This window comes from Rhinopithecus roxellana, chromosome 12 (genome assembly GCF_007565055.1).
Source record: "Rhinopithecus roxellana isolate Shanxi Qingling chromosome 12, ASM756505v1, whole genome shotgun sequence".
Classification (NCBI taxonomy): Eukaryota; Metazoa; Chordata; class Mammalia; order Primates; family Cercopithecidae; genus Rhinopithecus; species Rhinopithecus roxellana.
The window spans coordinates 17,219,192-17,234,702 of record NC_044560.1 but is presented as its reverse complement, the minus strand read 5'-3'; the positions used below and the strand labels follow the sequence as shown (position 1 = coordinate 17,234,702).

The 15,511-nt window shown below is 46.0% G+C and overlaps 1 pseudogene; it reads left to right on the top strand.

The window, feature by feature from the left end:
• The first annotated feature begins 13,621 nt into the window (after positions 1 to 13,621).
• LOC104675710 lies at positions 13,622 to 14,874 on the top strand (annotated as a pseudogene).
• The last annotated feature ends 637 nt before the right edge of the window (positions 14,875 to 15,511 follow it).

The following is a 15,511-nucleotide window of genomic DNA, read 5'->3' as shown; positions in this document are numbered from 1 at the left end:
AAAGAAGCTTACTCAGCTATAATCCCCTTCTATTCTTCCCTCCTTTTTTTTTTTTTTCCTTGCCTGGAATTTGGTGTTCCTGTAGCCATCTTATGCCTTGAAGTGACTTTGAGGGTGAAAGCTATGGACCACAATGGTAGAACAGTGATACAAGGAATCTGGGCCTATGATGATGGTGGGGTACAATTCCTGGACGATGATCAGTTGCTAAGTGTAATAGCAGGAGCAGTCCTGGGACTTGAATTAGGGTCTATATGGTCTATATGGTGGAGTAGCAGTTAGGATACTTGGCTGCAAGCAACAGACATTGCCTCTGCCTATTTTTAGCAAAATGGAATTTATTGGAAGGATGTAGGTGGGGCTCAAATAAGTCGTAGGTAGCTGGAGAAGCAAGCCTGGGGACACACAGGAACCAAAGGAGAGTTGGAAGGCCTAGGATCAGGTTGCAGGCACATTTTCACCTGAGTACTGCCATTGCCACCATGATGAATGACTTCCAACAAGATCTCCTATCCTGCCCCCACTGTTTCAAAATTCAAATTCTCAGGAGAGGATGTCTGATGGAATCAACTCTGGCCCTGTCCTCCATGGATTCTTTAATGAAATGGGTCTTCTGGGGTTACTTTTCAATCAAGGCCACAAAGGAAATTAATACATTGTTGGGATAGAGGAGATTATTTCAGTTATATATTTCCACAACAGGGGTAAATAGCAAATAATCACATACTTTGGAAGCATGCAACAATAAGCATTTAAACGTTCATCACTCATACATCTGGTGATCAGCTAGGCAGCCCAGCTGATCTGCTTTGGACATGCTACATATCTGGAGGTTGGCTGGCTGTTGATTTAGTCTGACCTTGGCTGGGAAGACTAGGGCATCTGGATCTGTTCCTTCAGTAGGAGAGTCTGGCATTTTCTTTTTTTTTTTTTTTTTTGAGACAGTCTCGCTCTGCCGCCCGGGCTGGAGTGCAGTGGCTGGGTCTCAGCTCACTGCAAGCTCCGCCTCCTGGGTTTACGCCATTCTCCTGCCTCAGCCTCCCGAGTAGCTGGGACTACAGGCGCCAGCCACGTCGCCCGGCTAGTTTTTTGTATTTTTTTAGTAGAGACGGGGTTTCACCGTGTTAGCTAGGATGGTCTCGATCTCCTGACCTCGTGATCCGCCCGTCTCGGCCTCCCAAAGTGCTGGGATTACAGGCTTGAGCCACCGCGCCTAGCCAAGTCTGGCATTTTCTTATGGGTGAATGGCAGAGGCATGAGAAGGGTGATATGGCAGACGCACCTGACAGTCATAACGTAAGCATGTCCTGAGAATTACCCTATGATCCAAGAGGAATCTGAGAGTGGCCAACCCAGAGATTGACTCATTATCTATGAAGGGCATCTAAACCCCCGGCCCATCCCTTGGAACACAGACTGTACGGGGGATGGAGGCCCTTTGTTTTGGGTTAAATGGAGGCAGCTAGTTTAACTGCCCAGTGGTTTCTTCTTGCCCACTGCCCAGATAGAGCTGATTTATCAAAATAGGGGAACTGCCATAGAGGAAGAGTTTTACACATGTAGAACTGGCTAAACAGGACACCAGAGTTTTATCATTACTCAAAGCAGTATCCTTGAAAATTTGGAGGCTAAGGTTTTTCAAAGATAACCTTTGGCAGAGGTGTGGAAAATGGTCCTAGCGTGCTGAGTCTACTTCTGGGTGGGGGCCAAAGTCCAGTTGTTGGGTCCAGTGGGGCCATTGGGTCATCAGGAATGCGAAAGCCAGCTGCTGGGTGCAGCGGCTCATGCCTGGAATCCCAGCACTTTGGGAGGCCAAGGTGGGAGGATCGCTTGGGCTCAGAACTTCAAGACATACCTGGGCAACATAGTGAGACCTTATCTCTACTAAAAATAAAAAAAATTAGTGGAGTGTGGTGGTGCATGCCTATAGTCCCAGCTGGGGAGGCTAAGGCAGGAGGATCCTTTGAGCCCAGGAGGTTGAGGCTGTTGTGAACCATGATCGTGCCACTGCACTCCAGCCTGGACAACAGAGAAAGACCCTGTTTCAACAACAACAACAAAAAAAAAAAAAAAAAAAGAAGAAGAAGAAGAGAAAAGAAACGCAAAGGCCTGAAAAGACAATTCAAAAGGCCAGTCTTAGGTTGCACAATAATGATGTTATCTGCAGGAGTAATTGAGGAAGTAGCAGATCTTGTGACCTCTGGAGTAACGGCTGGTAATCACTTATGCCTGCTTCTTAGCAGAATTCAGGCTTCTCTCATCCTCCTAACCTGGTGGTCTTTCATTCGTTTTACCAAGGTGATTTTGTTTGGGAGAAGGGCTATTATCATTTAAGCTATAAACTACAATTCTCCCCAAGTTAGCTTGGCCCAAGTCCAGGAATGACCAAGGGCAGTTTGGAGGTTAAAGACAAGATGGGGGGGGTTGGTTAGATCAGATCGCTTTCACTGTTATAATTTTTGCAAAGATGGTTTCACTAGGTGGAGGCTGCTAAGTAAAAATGCTATATGAACTGCATGCCTTTTTTTTCTTTTTGAGACAGGATCTTGCTTACTCTGTCACCCAGACAGGAGTGCAGTGGTGTGATTATAGCTCACTGCAGCCTTGACCTCCCAGGCTCAAGCAATCCTTCTGAGACAGGAATAATACAAGGTGGTCACAGGAGAATATAAAATTCCAGGCAGCAGTTTCACATGACTAGCAAAAGGAAACCGTTGAAATAGTTGCAGAAGCTAAGGGATAAGACCCTGAAAAACCAGGATGTGGGCCAACCTGGCTGAGACCAACTGGACCCAATGTGAAACTGGATTTGACTTGGGTTTCTCCCAGGACCTCATTATATGCTTATTAACATACAGATTACACACCCACCAGCCCTATGACAGTTCTGAGAACACCCATATTTGGTGTAAAAATGAGTGGCACCACAGTTCCAAGAAATCTTCACCTTTTTCCAGGAATCTTAATGAATATTCAACCTTTTGGTTAAGAAACCCATAAAGGTAGAAACCTCAAACTCCACTGTGTGACACTTTCTCTTGAGTCCACCCATACTCTCCCCTCTTGAGTGTGTACTTTTCGCTTTACAATACATCACCCTACTTTCACTTTTTTTTTTTTTAAACATAAGGTCTCCCTCTGTTGCCCAGGCTGGAGGGCAGAGGGGCTACCTTGGCTCACTGCAATTTCCACCTTCTGGGTTTAAGCAATTCTCCCACCTCAGCCTCTTAAGTAGCTGGGACTACAGGCGTGTACCACCACACCCAATTAATTTTTGTATTTTTGGTAGAGACAGGGTTTTGCCATCTGGACCAGGCTGGTTTTGAACTCCCGGCCTCAAGTGATCCGCCCGCCTCAGCCTCCCAAAGTGCTGGGATTACAGGGGTGAGCCACCACACCCGGCCTCTTTTCACTGTTTTTTGACTCATCTTTGAATTCCTTCTTATGATGGGGTCAAGAACCTGGACACTGGCCGGGATTGAGGTCCCACTGACATATGGGGACCTCCCTTAGCCCACTGCTATCACCCCTGGCTAAGCCTCCCAAGTACCTAGGATTACAGGCATACACCACCATGCTCAGCTAATTGTTTTTTTAACTTTATTATATGTAGAGACTGGGTCTCACTTTGTTGCTCAGGTTGATCTTGAACTCCTGGGCTGAAATGATTCTCCCACCTCAGCCTTCTAAAGTGTTGGGATTACAGGCATGAGCCACTGCAAGTCACATGACTAAGCCCAGAATCAGAGTGATGGAGCATGGCGAAGTTTTGTGACAAAGGGTGTGGATATAGAGAAAGGTGAAGAATCGGTGCCACTTGTGCAATCTACAAGGGAATAGTTCATGCCAATAAAAGGAGCCAGTGTCTACAACAGACATCAAAACCCAAGTTCTTTCCATGTTTCACACCACCTGGGACCCAGCTGAAGGAGCAGTTATTGGGGACAGGCCTCTGTCCTCACTCAAGGGATTCCGTAGAATGTCAGCTCCGTGAGAACTGGGGCCTTCATTCTCTGTTGACATTTTTTGTTTTTACCTTGCCTTTATTTCAGACAAGATCTTATCTGTTTTGTTCATTATGTAACCTCAGTGCCTAGAACAGTGCCTGATACATAACAGGTACTTAATGAACACTGGTTACATGAAAATTAACTTGTGAGCTTACCTTAGGCATCTAAGCAAGGTAGCTCCCTTTTTGTGGGGAGGCTGTGTGTGGTATGGAGGAAAAGACCTAGATTTGGAGGAAAAAAACAAAATGAGTTAGAATCTGGGCTTCATTTACTCTGGGTGATCTTGAGCAAATTGTTCAACCTCCCTGAGGCTCAGTTTCCCGTAGTGGAAACCTTTTGCAGTGAATTTTCGGTGCACCCTTCCCATCTTTCTGGTAATCGTCCCTACCATCGTCACATGGTTGATACGATGGGGCTTCTTTAACCATGTGAATCTGTCTCCCTCAACCCTGCCTGACTGATTGGATTAGGGGTATGGATCTAACTCGCATTGGCCCATCAGAGTCCCTTTCCCGGGAATTTGGAATTCCAGGTTCAGTCTTAAATAGAGGAGATAGGAACTCAGGAGCTACCTATGACCATTTGCTGCCAGAGTGCTGATATGCAGCAAGAGAGAAGGATAAAACCCCCATTCCAGGTTATTCCTTAAGCCCAGACAGCTAGACATGTAGCTAGGTAGCCACTGGTGAAATGGTTACGGGCACAGTCTCTGGCTCCAGATTACCTTGGTTCAGATTCTGGCCTTGCCACTTAGTAGCTGTGTGACCCTGGGTGAGTCATTGAACTTCTCTGTGACCTGGTTCTCATCTGTAAAATGGGAGTGACATTATCATCTGCTGCATGGGGTTGCCCTAAGGATTAAGTGAAACGCATAGAATAATACCTGACACACAGTAAGTACTAAGTAAACATTATCTTTTTTCATTTTTTTGTGAGATGGAGTCTGGCTCTGTCACCTAGGCTGGAGTACATTGATGTGATCTTGGCTCACTGCAACCTCTGCCTCTCGGGTTCAAGCAATTCTCCTGCCTCAGTCTCCCGAGTAGCTGGGATTATAGGCATGCACCACCATGCCTGGCTAATTTTTGTATTTTTAGTAGAGACGGGGCTTCACCATGTTGGCCAGGCTGGTCTTGAACTCCTGACCTCAAATGATCCACCTGCCTTGGCCTCCCAAAGTGCTGGGATTACAGGCATGAGCCACCGAGCCCAGTCACATTATCTGTTATTATTATCTATGTCCTTGGATTCCAGGCCACACTCTCTGATTTTAAAAATTAACACCCCCTTTCCCCCCATGTTTTGGAAACAGCTCACTTCACAGAATTGTTTATTCCAATTCAAAAAATCTGAACTCACCTTTCTTCACCTGTGAAATGGTGAAAGTGAAGAATCTCAAGTTCTTAGAGGGGCAGGGAGGGTTACATGAGATTAGTACAGCTCTTGACACCACTGTAGGCACTGGGCATTTTCTTTCCTTTTTTTAAAATGGAGTTTCACTCTTGTCGCCCAGGCTGGAGCGCAGTGGCTCAGTCTCGGCTAACTGCAACCTCAGCCTCCTGGGTTCAAATGATTCTCCTGCCTCAGCCTCCCAAGTAGCTGGGATTACAGGCATCTGCTACCTATGCCTGGCTAATTTTTGTATTTTTAGTAGAGATGGGGTTTCACCTTGTTGACCAGGTGGTCTCGAACTCCTGACCTCAGGTGATCTGCCCACCTTGGCCTCCCAAAGTTCTGGGATTACAGGCATGAGCCAATGCGCCCAGCTGGTACTGGGTATTTTCATGCTTCCCATTCTTCTTGCCCTCTGTTCCCCAGAATCTGGTCATCTTCAACACCTTGGCTGAGCTGGGGCTGGGGCTGAGTGTGGGAGATGGTGCCTCTGGGGTGGAGGCACCATCTTTCCAAGGTGAGTCTGATCTGTTTGACAAGGTTCTTAGAACCATACACCTTGACACCTCATTCTGCACTCAGGAGAGTGAATCATCCATCTTGAGTGCCTTTCCCCGGAAAGATTTCACCCCCGGATGCACTCTAGGTTTTCTCGTTGCTGGGAACATGACTTAGGGTACGGTGGCTCTTGTGGGTGGAACAGAAGCCTGAGCCCAGTTTTCCTCATTTATACCCTGCTGTGCAATCCCTTCCCTGGTCCCCTTGTGATCTACACAGGAAGGAAGGAAAGGTGTGTTATGGGCTTAAGGGAACAGAGGGCAAGAGTCTTGGGGATGTGGATGGAGCCTCTTGTTTCATGTGCTAACATCCCAGGGCAGAGAACAAGTCCGTGATGAGGAGTTTTCTCCCCCTGGGCCTGCTTCCTCAGCCTTTCCAGCCCCTTCCTTTGCAGTCTCTCCTGTCAGCCCACCCAGTTTACATCGTGGACCAAGCCCAGCAAGGGTGTGGGGTGTGGTTGGGTGGGGTGGGAGATTCCAGGACCATTTTTTTTTTTTTTTTGAGATGGAATCTCACTCTGTCGCCCAGGCTGGAGTGCAGTGGTGAGATCTCAGCTCACTGCAACCTTTGCCTCCCAGGTTCAAGTGATTCTCCTGCCTCAGCCTCCTGAGTAGCTGGGATTACAGGCGCCTGCCACCACATCCAGTTATTTTTTTTGTATTTTTAGTAGACACGGGGTTTCACCATGTTGGTCAGGCTGGTCTTGAACTTCTGACCTCGTGATCTGCCCGCCTCGGCCTCCCAAAGTGCTGGGATTATAGGTGTGGGCCACTGCGCCCAGCCCCAGGACCAGTTTTGCCTCCTGTATCCATTTGCTTCTGGTCTGGTGGACAGGGAGTGATCCCCAGAAAGGGACCAGATATTGTCATGGTCTGTGACCTTGCCCCTTTTCTCCTGTGGGGAAAGCAGTTGTGGACACAAAAAAGGCCATGGAGTGGGGAGGGAGAGTACCAGGAAGAATAGCTAATGGATGGGGTGCTTCATACCTAGGTGATGGCTTGATCTATGCAGCAAACCACCATGGCACATGTTTACCTGTGTAACAAACCTGCACATCCTGCACATGTACTCCAGAATTTAAACTTACATTAAAAAACAAAACAAAAAAAAGGAACAGGCCATGGAGTATTGGTGGGTACTACTGGCAACCCACAAATCACAATGCTGCCATCTTCTTCTTCTCCCATGCTGCTATGGTCCTTGACTGCGGTTCTGCCACAGTTTTCCTATTTAGTTCTCCAGCTGTGACTGGAGAACATAGCCTCAGACTTTGTATATTACCTGCCTGTTAGCTACCTCAGTTAAAGACCTGCTAAGGCTATACCAAGTTCCCACTCCTCCTTGGATCCCAAACCTAGGGCTGTCTGATTTCCCAGAAAGTGCCTCTGGAGCTAGGTCAGTGTCCTCTAGGCTCAGCAGTCAAACATCCTCCCCAGTCTCCACCAGCCAACATTCTCCATGCCTGAATTGACTTCAGTTACTCTATTTTGAGTCTTTCTTAAAGAGATAGCCTGGGGAAGGAACATGGAATCTAGAATCAGACATGCTGGGCTGGGATTCTGGGACAGTGATCACTTGTTGTCTGACTGACTTTGAGTTGACCACTTCCCCTCTCTTAGTATCAGTTTCCGCACTTGTCAAAGAGTCTATTGATCCCCTATCTTGAAGATGGGAGGCTTTAATGGGACAACCAATCTACAGTACCTAGCACATTGTAGAGGCTTGAGAAGTGGCTGTCCATGCCCCTTCTCCATACACTACCGTAGAAGAAAGAAGAATTCTGTATCTTCATTGTTCCTCAATGATTTAAACCCTCCCTTGCCCTACAGCTGTTGAGCCATGGGAAATTACTTTATTTCCTGTAGTCCCAGTTTCCCCATTCAGAATACAAGGAGTAAAATAGCATATACCTCCTAGAATTGTTTTGAGGATTAAATGAGATTGTTTGTGTTGAGTGTGTAACATAGAACCTGCTACAAAGTAAACGCTCAAAACACTTGTGACATGCAAGTCATTTCCAGGTTTTTGCGACTTTGTTTCCCCTTTATTATAATTTAATTATAATAAAGTTCTGGGAAAGGAATTACCACCTGGTGAAATATATTGCCAAAGTTCTTTTTAAAGGGTTGTGACACTGACAACACCACCAGCAAATTATGTAAATACTGGTTTTGTCATATCCTTGCCAGCACTGACTGTTAGTTTTTACTAATACAAAAGGTGCCTCATAGCTGACTTACTTTTTGTCCCTTTAATAGCAAAGGTAGACAGGTTGTGCTGGTCAGCAAAAGTTTATTGGAACTGGGGAGGAATAATTTTCTTTGAAGAGGGAACTTAGGAAGAGAAAAACACATACAAACTTTGTAAATATCTTGAAAATTGAGGATGTTGCTCTTCCTGTCAACTTCTGCTACTTCTCTTTTCTGAAATACACAGTTCTATGTATCTTGTTCAGTTCCCTTAGCTCTGACATTTGTAGATTTGGAATGTGGAAGTGGCCCAGAGTTATCATGATTTAACGTTTGATATAAACTTTTGACGAAATTTCAGATCCATTTCTCTGTCCTTTGGAAGATACGTTTTATCATGACTTCATAATTCAGAAGATAAACTTTAATTTCTGTAGAAAATTATAAAAGATGGTGAGACTAAGTTTCTCTCTATATATAAAATGAGAGGATGGGAAGATTGAGATGAGGTCATCTCCTAAGGGGCCTACATTTAAAAGCAATCAGCTTCATGGACCTGAAAGGACCTGCAAGGACTTTACTGACAAAACATGTCTTGGAAGGAAGGTGAATTCACCCAAGACCAAGAGAGGCTGGGGAAAGGAGGTGTGAAACTCGTCTCGTGGGGAGGCAGAATAATGTAGAGGAAGCAGAGGGGAACATTCAGTGTCACCTTCCCAGGTTTAAATCACAGGTCAGCTACTTCTTGGTTATGGAAACTTGAGCAAAACAATGCCTTGACCACTCTGAGCCTCAGTGTTCCAATCTGCAAATGGGGTAATACCACTTGCCTTATATGACCTTGAGAAGATTCAATGAGTTATAGTACATAAGGTAGCTATTGCAGTGCCTGCCATGGAAAAGTGCTAAATAAGAATGATTGCTAACATTTAGTTATAAGCCAGAAACGACTCTAAGTGCTTTACATCTATTAACTCTGTGAGGTTAGGAATATTAATAATCCCATTTTAAGACTAGAAAGGCCAGGCACGGTGGCTCACACCTGTAATCCCAGCACTTTGGGAGGCTGAGGAGGATGGATCATGAGGTCAGGAGTTCAAGACCAGCCTGACCAAGATGGTGAAACCCTGTCTCTACTAAAAATACAAAAAAATTAGCTAGGCGTGGTAGTGGGCGCCTGTAATCCCAGCTACTCGGGAGGCTGAGGAAGAGAACTGCTTGAACCTGGGAGGTGGAGGTTGCAGTGAGCCGAGATCATGCCATTACACTCCAGCCTGGGCAACACAGCAAGACCCCATTTCCAAAAAAAAAAAAAAAAAAAAGACTAGAAAACTGGGGCATAGAGAGACTTAAGTCACTTGCTTCTGGTTACATAGTAAGTGGCAGGGTGGGGATTCTTAATCCCTATTCTATTCTGCCCCATACTCAGGGCAGTTCTATGCAAGAGGGTGTGGCTGGCTTAGGGAGGACTCAGTATGCCATCAACCCTAGGAAGCCCACTCTGGTGGAAAGGAATGGTGAAAAAGGATCTGCCAGGAAAAAAAAAAATGCTGATAATGGGCTCGAGTACAGAACCATGGTACTACATGATACTCAATGTCCTGCTTGTTCATCCCAGGAATCTGGTTGATGGCAGAGAGTTAAGAATCCAAGAGAAGGGAACTGGAGCCAGAGCAGACCAGAAGCCAGAGATTCATTGCCCTCCATCCTCAACTACATGCTGAAATACTGGAGGGACTCTGTTTCTCACTCTCCAAGGGCTGTGAGTTCAAGCTAATTGTGTTTAACGTCCCAAGAATTAGTATTTTTTCCATCTTAGTAACTCCTTGCTTTTTTCCTTCATTAGATTATCACTTGCATTGCTTCGCATTTGTCTTCTTTGGCATTTTTACTTGTTACTGTCTGTCTTTCTTACTAAAATATAAACTCCATGGAGGCAGGGAACACATCTGTCTCCCTCATTGTTGTATTCCTAGCTTCTGGCAGATGCTAGGTGTTTAAGAAATATTAGGTCGGGCATGGTGGCTCATGCCTGTAATCCCAGCACTTTGGGAGGCCGAGGTGGGTGGATCACCTGAAGTCAGGAGTTTGAGACCAGCCTAGCCAACATGGTGAAACCCTGTCTCTACTAAAAATACAAAAATTAGCTGGGCATGGTGGCAGGCATTTGTAAGCCCATCTACTCGGGAGGCTGAGGCAGGAGAATCACTTGAACTTGGGAGGCAGAGGTTGCAGTAAGCCAAGATCGTGCCATTGCACTCCAGCCTGGGCAACAAGAGTGAAACTCCATCTCAGAAAACAAAGAAAGAAAGAAAAAAGAAAGAGAGAGAGAGAGAGAGAGAGAGGGAGAGAGAGAGAGAAAGAAAGAAAGAGAAAGAAGGAAAGAGAAAGAAGGAAGGAAGGAAGGAAGGAAGGAAGGAAGGAAGGAAGGAAGGAAGGAAGGAAGGAAGGAAGGAGAGATTAATGGAGGCCGGGTGTGGTGGCTCATGCCTCTGATCCAAGCACTTTGCTGTAATCTCAGCACTTTGGGAGGCCGAGGGGAGTGGATCCCTTGAGGCCTGAGTATTGGCTATATATTTTAGCACCTCTTACGGTTTTTTTTTTTTTTTTTTTTTTTTTAGATGGAGTTTTGTTCTTGTAGCCCAGGCTGGAGTGCAATGGCAGGATCTCAGCTCACTGGGTTCAAGAGATTCTCCTGCTTCAGCCTCCTGAGTAGCTGGGATTATAGGCGTGCACCACCACACCTGGCTAATTTTTGTGTTTTTAGTAGAGACGGGGTTTCGCCATGTTGGCCATGTTGGTCATGTTGGTCTTGAACTCCTGACCTCAGGTGATCCACCTACCTCGGCCCCCCAAAGCACTGGGATTACAGGCGTGAGCCACCATGCCCGGCCAGCACCTCTTACTGTTATCTCTACCTCTTATCTGATGTTGTAGGTACAACTGGAGGTGACATATGATTTAAGCATTTTTCCCACATCATAAAATAAATCTTGGATTGCTTCCTTTGAAAATTCTCCTGAAGAAATGTTACCCACAGGAGGTTTGTTAATTCCTGAGCATATTACTCACAAGAGAAAACACTGCTTAACACATGGAGCATGAAACCAGGTCATGTCACGGGGAGTGGTGAATTAGATCAGTCTGGAAAGCCAAAGTGTCTAGTCAGGATAGTGTAGCTGCAAATAACAGAATCCTTCCCACACACTAGCCTGAGCAGAAAGGACATTTAGAGAGAGGAAAAAGGGGGAAATTTGGATGAACACAGGGGCAGGACGTAGATAGGTCTGATGAGGAACTAAAACCAGGAAACGGAACCTTCCAAATAAATCCAGACTCCTACTCCTCCTCACCACCCCCTCCACTGCTGCTCTGGTTGTAGCCATCATTCTCTCTTGCCTGGACTATTGCAACATTCTCTCCACTTCTCCCCTTAACCCCCCACGCAATCCATTCTTAGCACAGGAGCTAGAGTGATCTTTTAATAACGTAATAAGATTGTGTTGTTGAGCCAGGCACAGTGACTTGTGCCTCTTACCCCAGCTGCTCCAGAGGCTGAGGTGAGAGGATTGCTTGTGCCAAGGAATTCCGGGTTGCAGTGAGCTTTTTTTTGTTTTATTTTGTTTTTGAGACGGAGTCTCGCTCTGTCACCCAGGCTGGAGTGCAGTGCCACGATCTCGGCTCACTGCAAGCTCCACCTCCTGGGTTCATGCCATTCTCCTGCCTCAGTCTCCCGAGTGGTTGGGACTACAGGCACCTGCCACCATGCCCAGCTAATTTTTTGTATTTTTAGTAGAGACAGCGTTTCACCATGTTAGCCAGGATGTTCTCGATCTCCTGACCTCGTGATCCACCCACCTCGGCCTCCCAAAGTGCTGGGATTACAGGCGTGAGCCTCTGTGCCCAGCCACATTGAGCTTTGGTCATGGGACTACACTCCAACCCAGAGTGAGACCCTGTCTTGAAAAAAATAATAGATTGTAAGCCTAGGCAACACAGTGAGACCCCATCTCCATAAAAAAGAAACAATTGGCGGGCCACATGCATGTGGTCCTAGCTACTTGGGAGGCTGAGGTGGAAGGATCGCTTGAGTCCCGGAGAATAAGGCTGCAGTGAGCCTTGATCACACAACTGCACTCTAGCTTGGGTGGAAGAGCCAGAACCTGTCTCCAGAAAAAAAAAAAAAGTAAAATATTGTGCTGTTTCTCTGTACAAAGCCTTTCGGTAGTTTCCATTGTGGGGCATGGTGGATCACACCTGGAATCCCAGCACTTTGGGAGGCCGAGGCAGGCAGGTCACTTGAGGCCAGGAGTTCGAGACCAGCCTGGCCAACATGGTGAAACCCCATCTCTACTAAAAATACAAAAATTAGCCAGGTGTGGTGGTGCATGCTTGTAATCCCAGCTACTCAGGAGGCTGAGATGGGAGCAACACTTGAGCCCAGGAGGTGAAGGCTGCAGTGAGCTGTGATTGTGCTACTGTACTCCAGCCTGGGTGACAGTGAGACCTTGTCTCAAAACAAAACATAAAAACCTTTCGGTAGTTTCCAGTTTCTTATTATGCCTAAAATAACATCCAAATTCCTTACCGAGCCCCATAGTGATTTGGCTCTTGCTGAATCACTGTCCCTGATTCTTACTCCAGCCGTGAGGCTTTCTTTTTGTTGCTTGAATGAATACACAGTCATCCCTCAATATCCACCAGGGATTGATTCTAGCGCCTCCACGATTCCAAAATATGTGGATGCTGAAATCCCTTATGTAAAATAGTGCAATATTTGCATATAACTGACACACATCCTTCTGTATACAGGCATACCTTGTTTTATTGCGTTTTACTTTATTGCACGTTGTAGAGTTTGTTTGTTTGTTTAACATAGGGTCTCGCTCTGTCACCCAGGCAGGAGCGCAGTGGTGCAAACACAGCTCACTGCAGCCTTCACCTCCTGGGCTCAAGTGATCCTCCCAGCTCAGCCTCCCCAATAGGTGGGACTACAGGCGCATGCCACTACACCTGGCTAATTATTTTTTGTAGAGACAGAGTCTCTCTTTGTTGCCTAGACTTGTCTTGAACTCTTGGCCTGAATCAATCCTCCTGCCTCAGCCTCCCAAAGTCCTGGGATTACAGGCATGAGCCATCGTGCTCAGCCTGTAGATTTTATTTTATTTTATTTTTATTTTTTTAATTTTTAAATTTTATTTATTATTATTATTTTGAGACGGAATCTCGCTCTGTCACCCAGGCTGGAGTGCCATGGCACAATCTCAGCTCACTGCAACCTCCGCCTCCTGGGTACCAGCGATTCTCCCGCCTCAGCCTCCGGAGTAGCTGGGATTACAGGCATGCACCGCACGCCCGGCTAATTTTTGTATTTTTAGTAGAGACGGGAGTTCGCCAAATTGGCCAGGCTGGTCTCGAACTCCTGACCTCAGGTGATCCGCCCACCTCGGCCTCCCAAAGTGCTGGGTTACAAGCGTGAGCCACGGGGCCCGGCTCCTAGATTTTATTTTTTTAACAAATCGGGGCCGCTGCCGCCCCCTGGTGTCCGCCCGTGTGGCGCCAGGGCCCGGAGGAGCCGTTGGGGGATCTGGGCCGAGGCCTGCTCGTGTGGAAGTGGTCGTCGCCGCCACTCTGCGTCCTCCCGTCCGTCCTCGCTGCCGGCCGCCATCATGCTGGCACTCGCCTCCCACCTGCTGGACTGGTTCCGTTGCTCTTCTGGAAGGAGGAGATGGAGCTGATGCTCCTGGGGCTGCGGTACTCGGGCGAGACCATCTTTGTCAATGTCATCGCGTCAGGTCAATTCAGTGAAGATACGATACCCACAGTGGGCTTCAACAAGGGGAAAGTAACAAGTTAACGTCACAATAAAGATCTAGGACATAGGACAACAAGCCCGATTTCGAAGCATGTGGGAGCGGTATTGCAGAGGAGTCAATGCTGTTGTTTACATGATAGATGCTGCACATCGTGAAAAGATAGAAGCTTCCCGAAATGAGCTACATAATCTTCTAGAGAAACCACAGTTGCAAGGAATTGCAGTGCAAAGTGCTTGGAAACAAGGGAGATCTTCCTAATGCCTTGGATGAGAAACAGCTAATTGAAAAAAATGATCTGTATGCTATTCAGGATAGAGAAGTTTGTCGCTATTCAATTTCTTTGTTGTTGTTGTTTGTTTGTTTTGAGATGGAGTCTCGCTCTGTCACCAAGCTGGAGTGCAATGGCACGATCTCTGCTCACAGCAACCTCCAACTCCCAGGTTCAAGCGATTGTCTTGCCTCAGCCTCCAGAGTAGTTGGGACTACAGGCGCCCGCCACCACGCCCAGCTAAATTTTGTACTTTTAGTAGAGACGGGGTTTCACCATGTTGGCTTGATCTCTTGATCTAGTGATCCACCTGCCTCGGTCTCCCAAACTGCTGAGATTACAGGTGTGAGCCACTGCACCTGGCCTCAATTTCTTGCAAAGAAAAGGATAATATAGATATCACACTTCAGTGGCTTATTCAGCATTCAAAATCCGGAAGGAGCTGAAGCATCTGCTGAAGTCTTCCAGTCCTTCTTGACTATAATCCTAGAATTATTGTCTGTTCCTCTGAAGTAATTCCCAGAATACAATCCTTCCTAAACCCAAGAAATTGCCTTTTTCAGAGTTTATTTCTCATGTGCACTGCTGAATATGAGTATCCCTAATCCTTCATAAAGAATCAGCTGGAATTGTCATGATAAAGTCAGCACACACAAAAAGGTTTCTTACACATATCTGTCTTAAGCCATGTGTAGAGCTTTAAAAAACAAAAAATGAAAAACAAAAACCCACACACTTTTGACCATCTTAAATCAAGAAAATTGCATATTTCCGTTGTGGTCTTTCTGGGCCAGATTTTTATATTGGTTTTCAGTAAAGTATCTATCTGTAATATTGCATTATAGAGTCCAGTAGCTTAATACTGACCCTGACTTGATACAGCATGAAGTTTCTAGTGCCAGACACAGTATTTAGAAAATCTTTAAGCCTGAATAATTCATGTGGGATTTATGTAAACATAATGTTTATCTTTTCTCACAAATGCATGTGAAATGTATAATCACATCTTAGGAATCCGAAATGGTCTGCAGACAGTGAGCAGAGGCAGCAGATCAATATTGGTTCTTTACACTGGTGAGATTTTCTCTGATGAATATTAAAGATATTCTACTTTCTGAGAACTCTTTATCGCCAGATGGCAGTTAGGATATGGGAGAAACTAAAAGCATGATGTTTTGTATCTGTCCAGGTCATTATTTCTATCTTTCGTTTTTTCTTCCTGGTTCAGCATACTTTTGTAAGGGATTGAGAATTGAAGATTTTTTGAAAAGCTTTCAT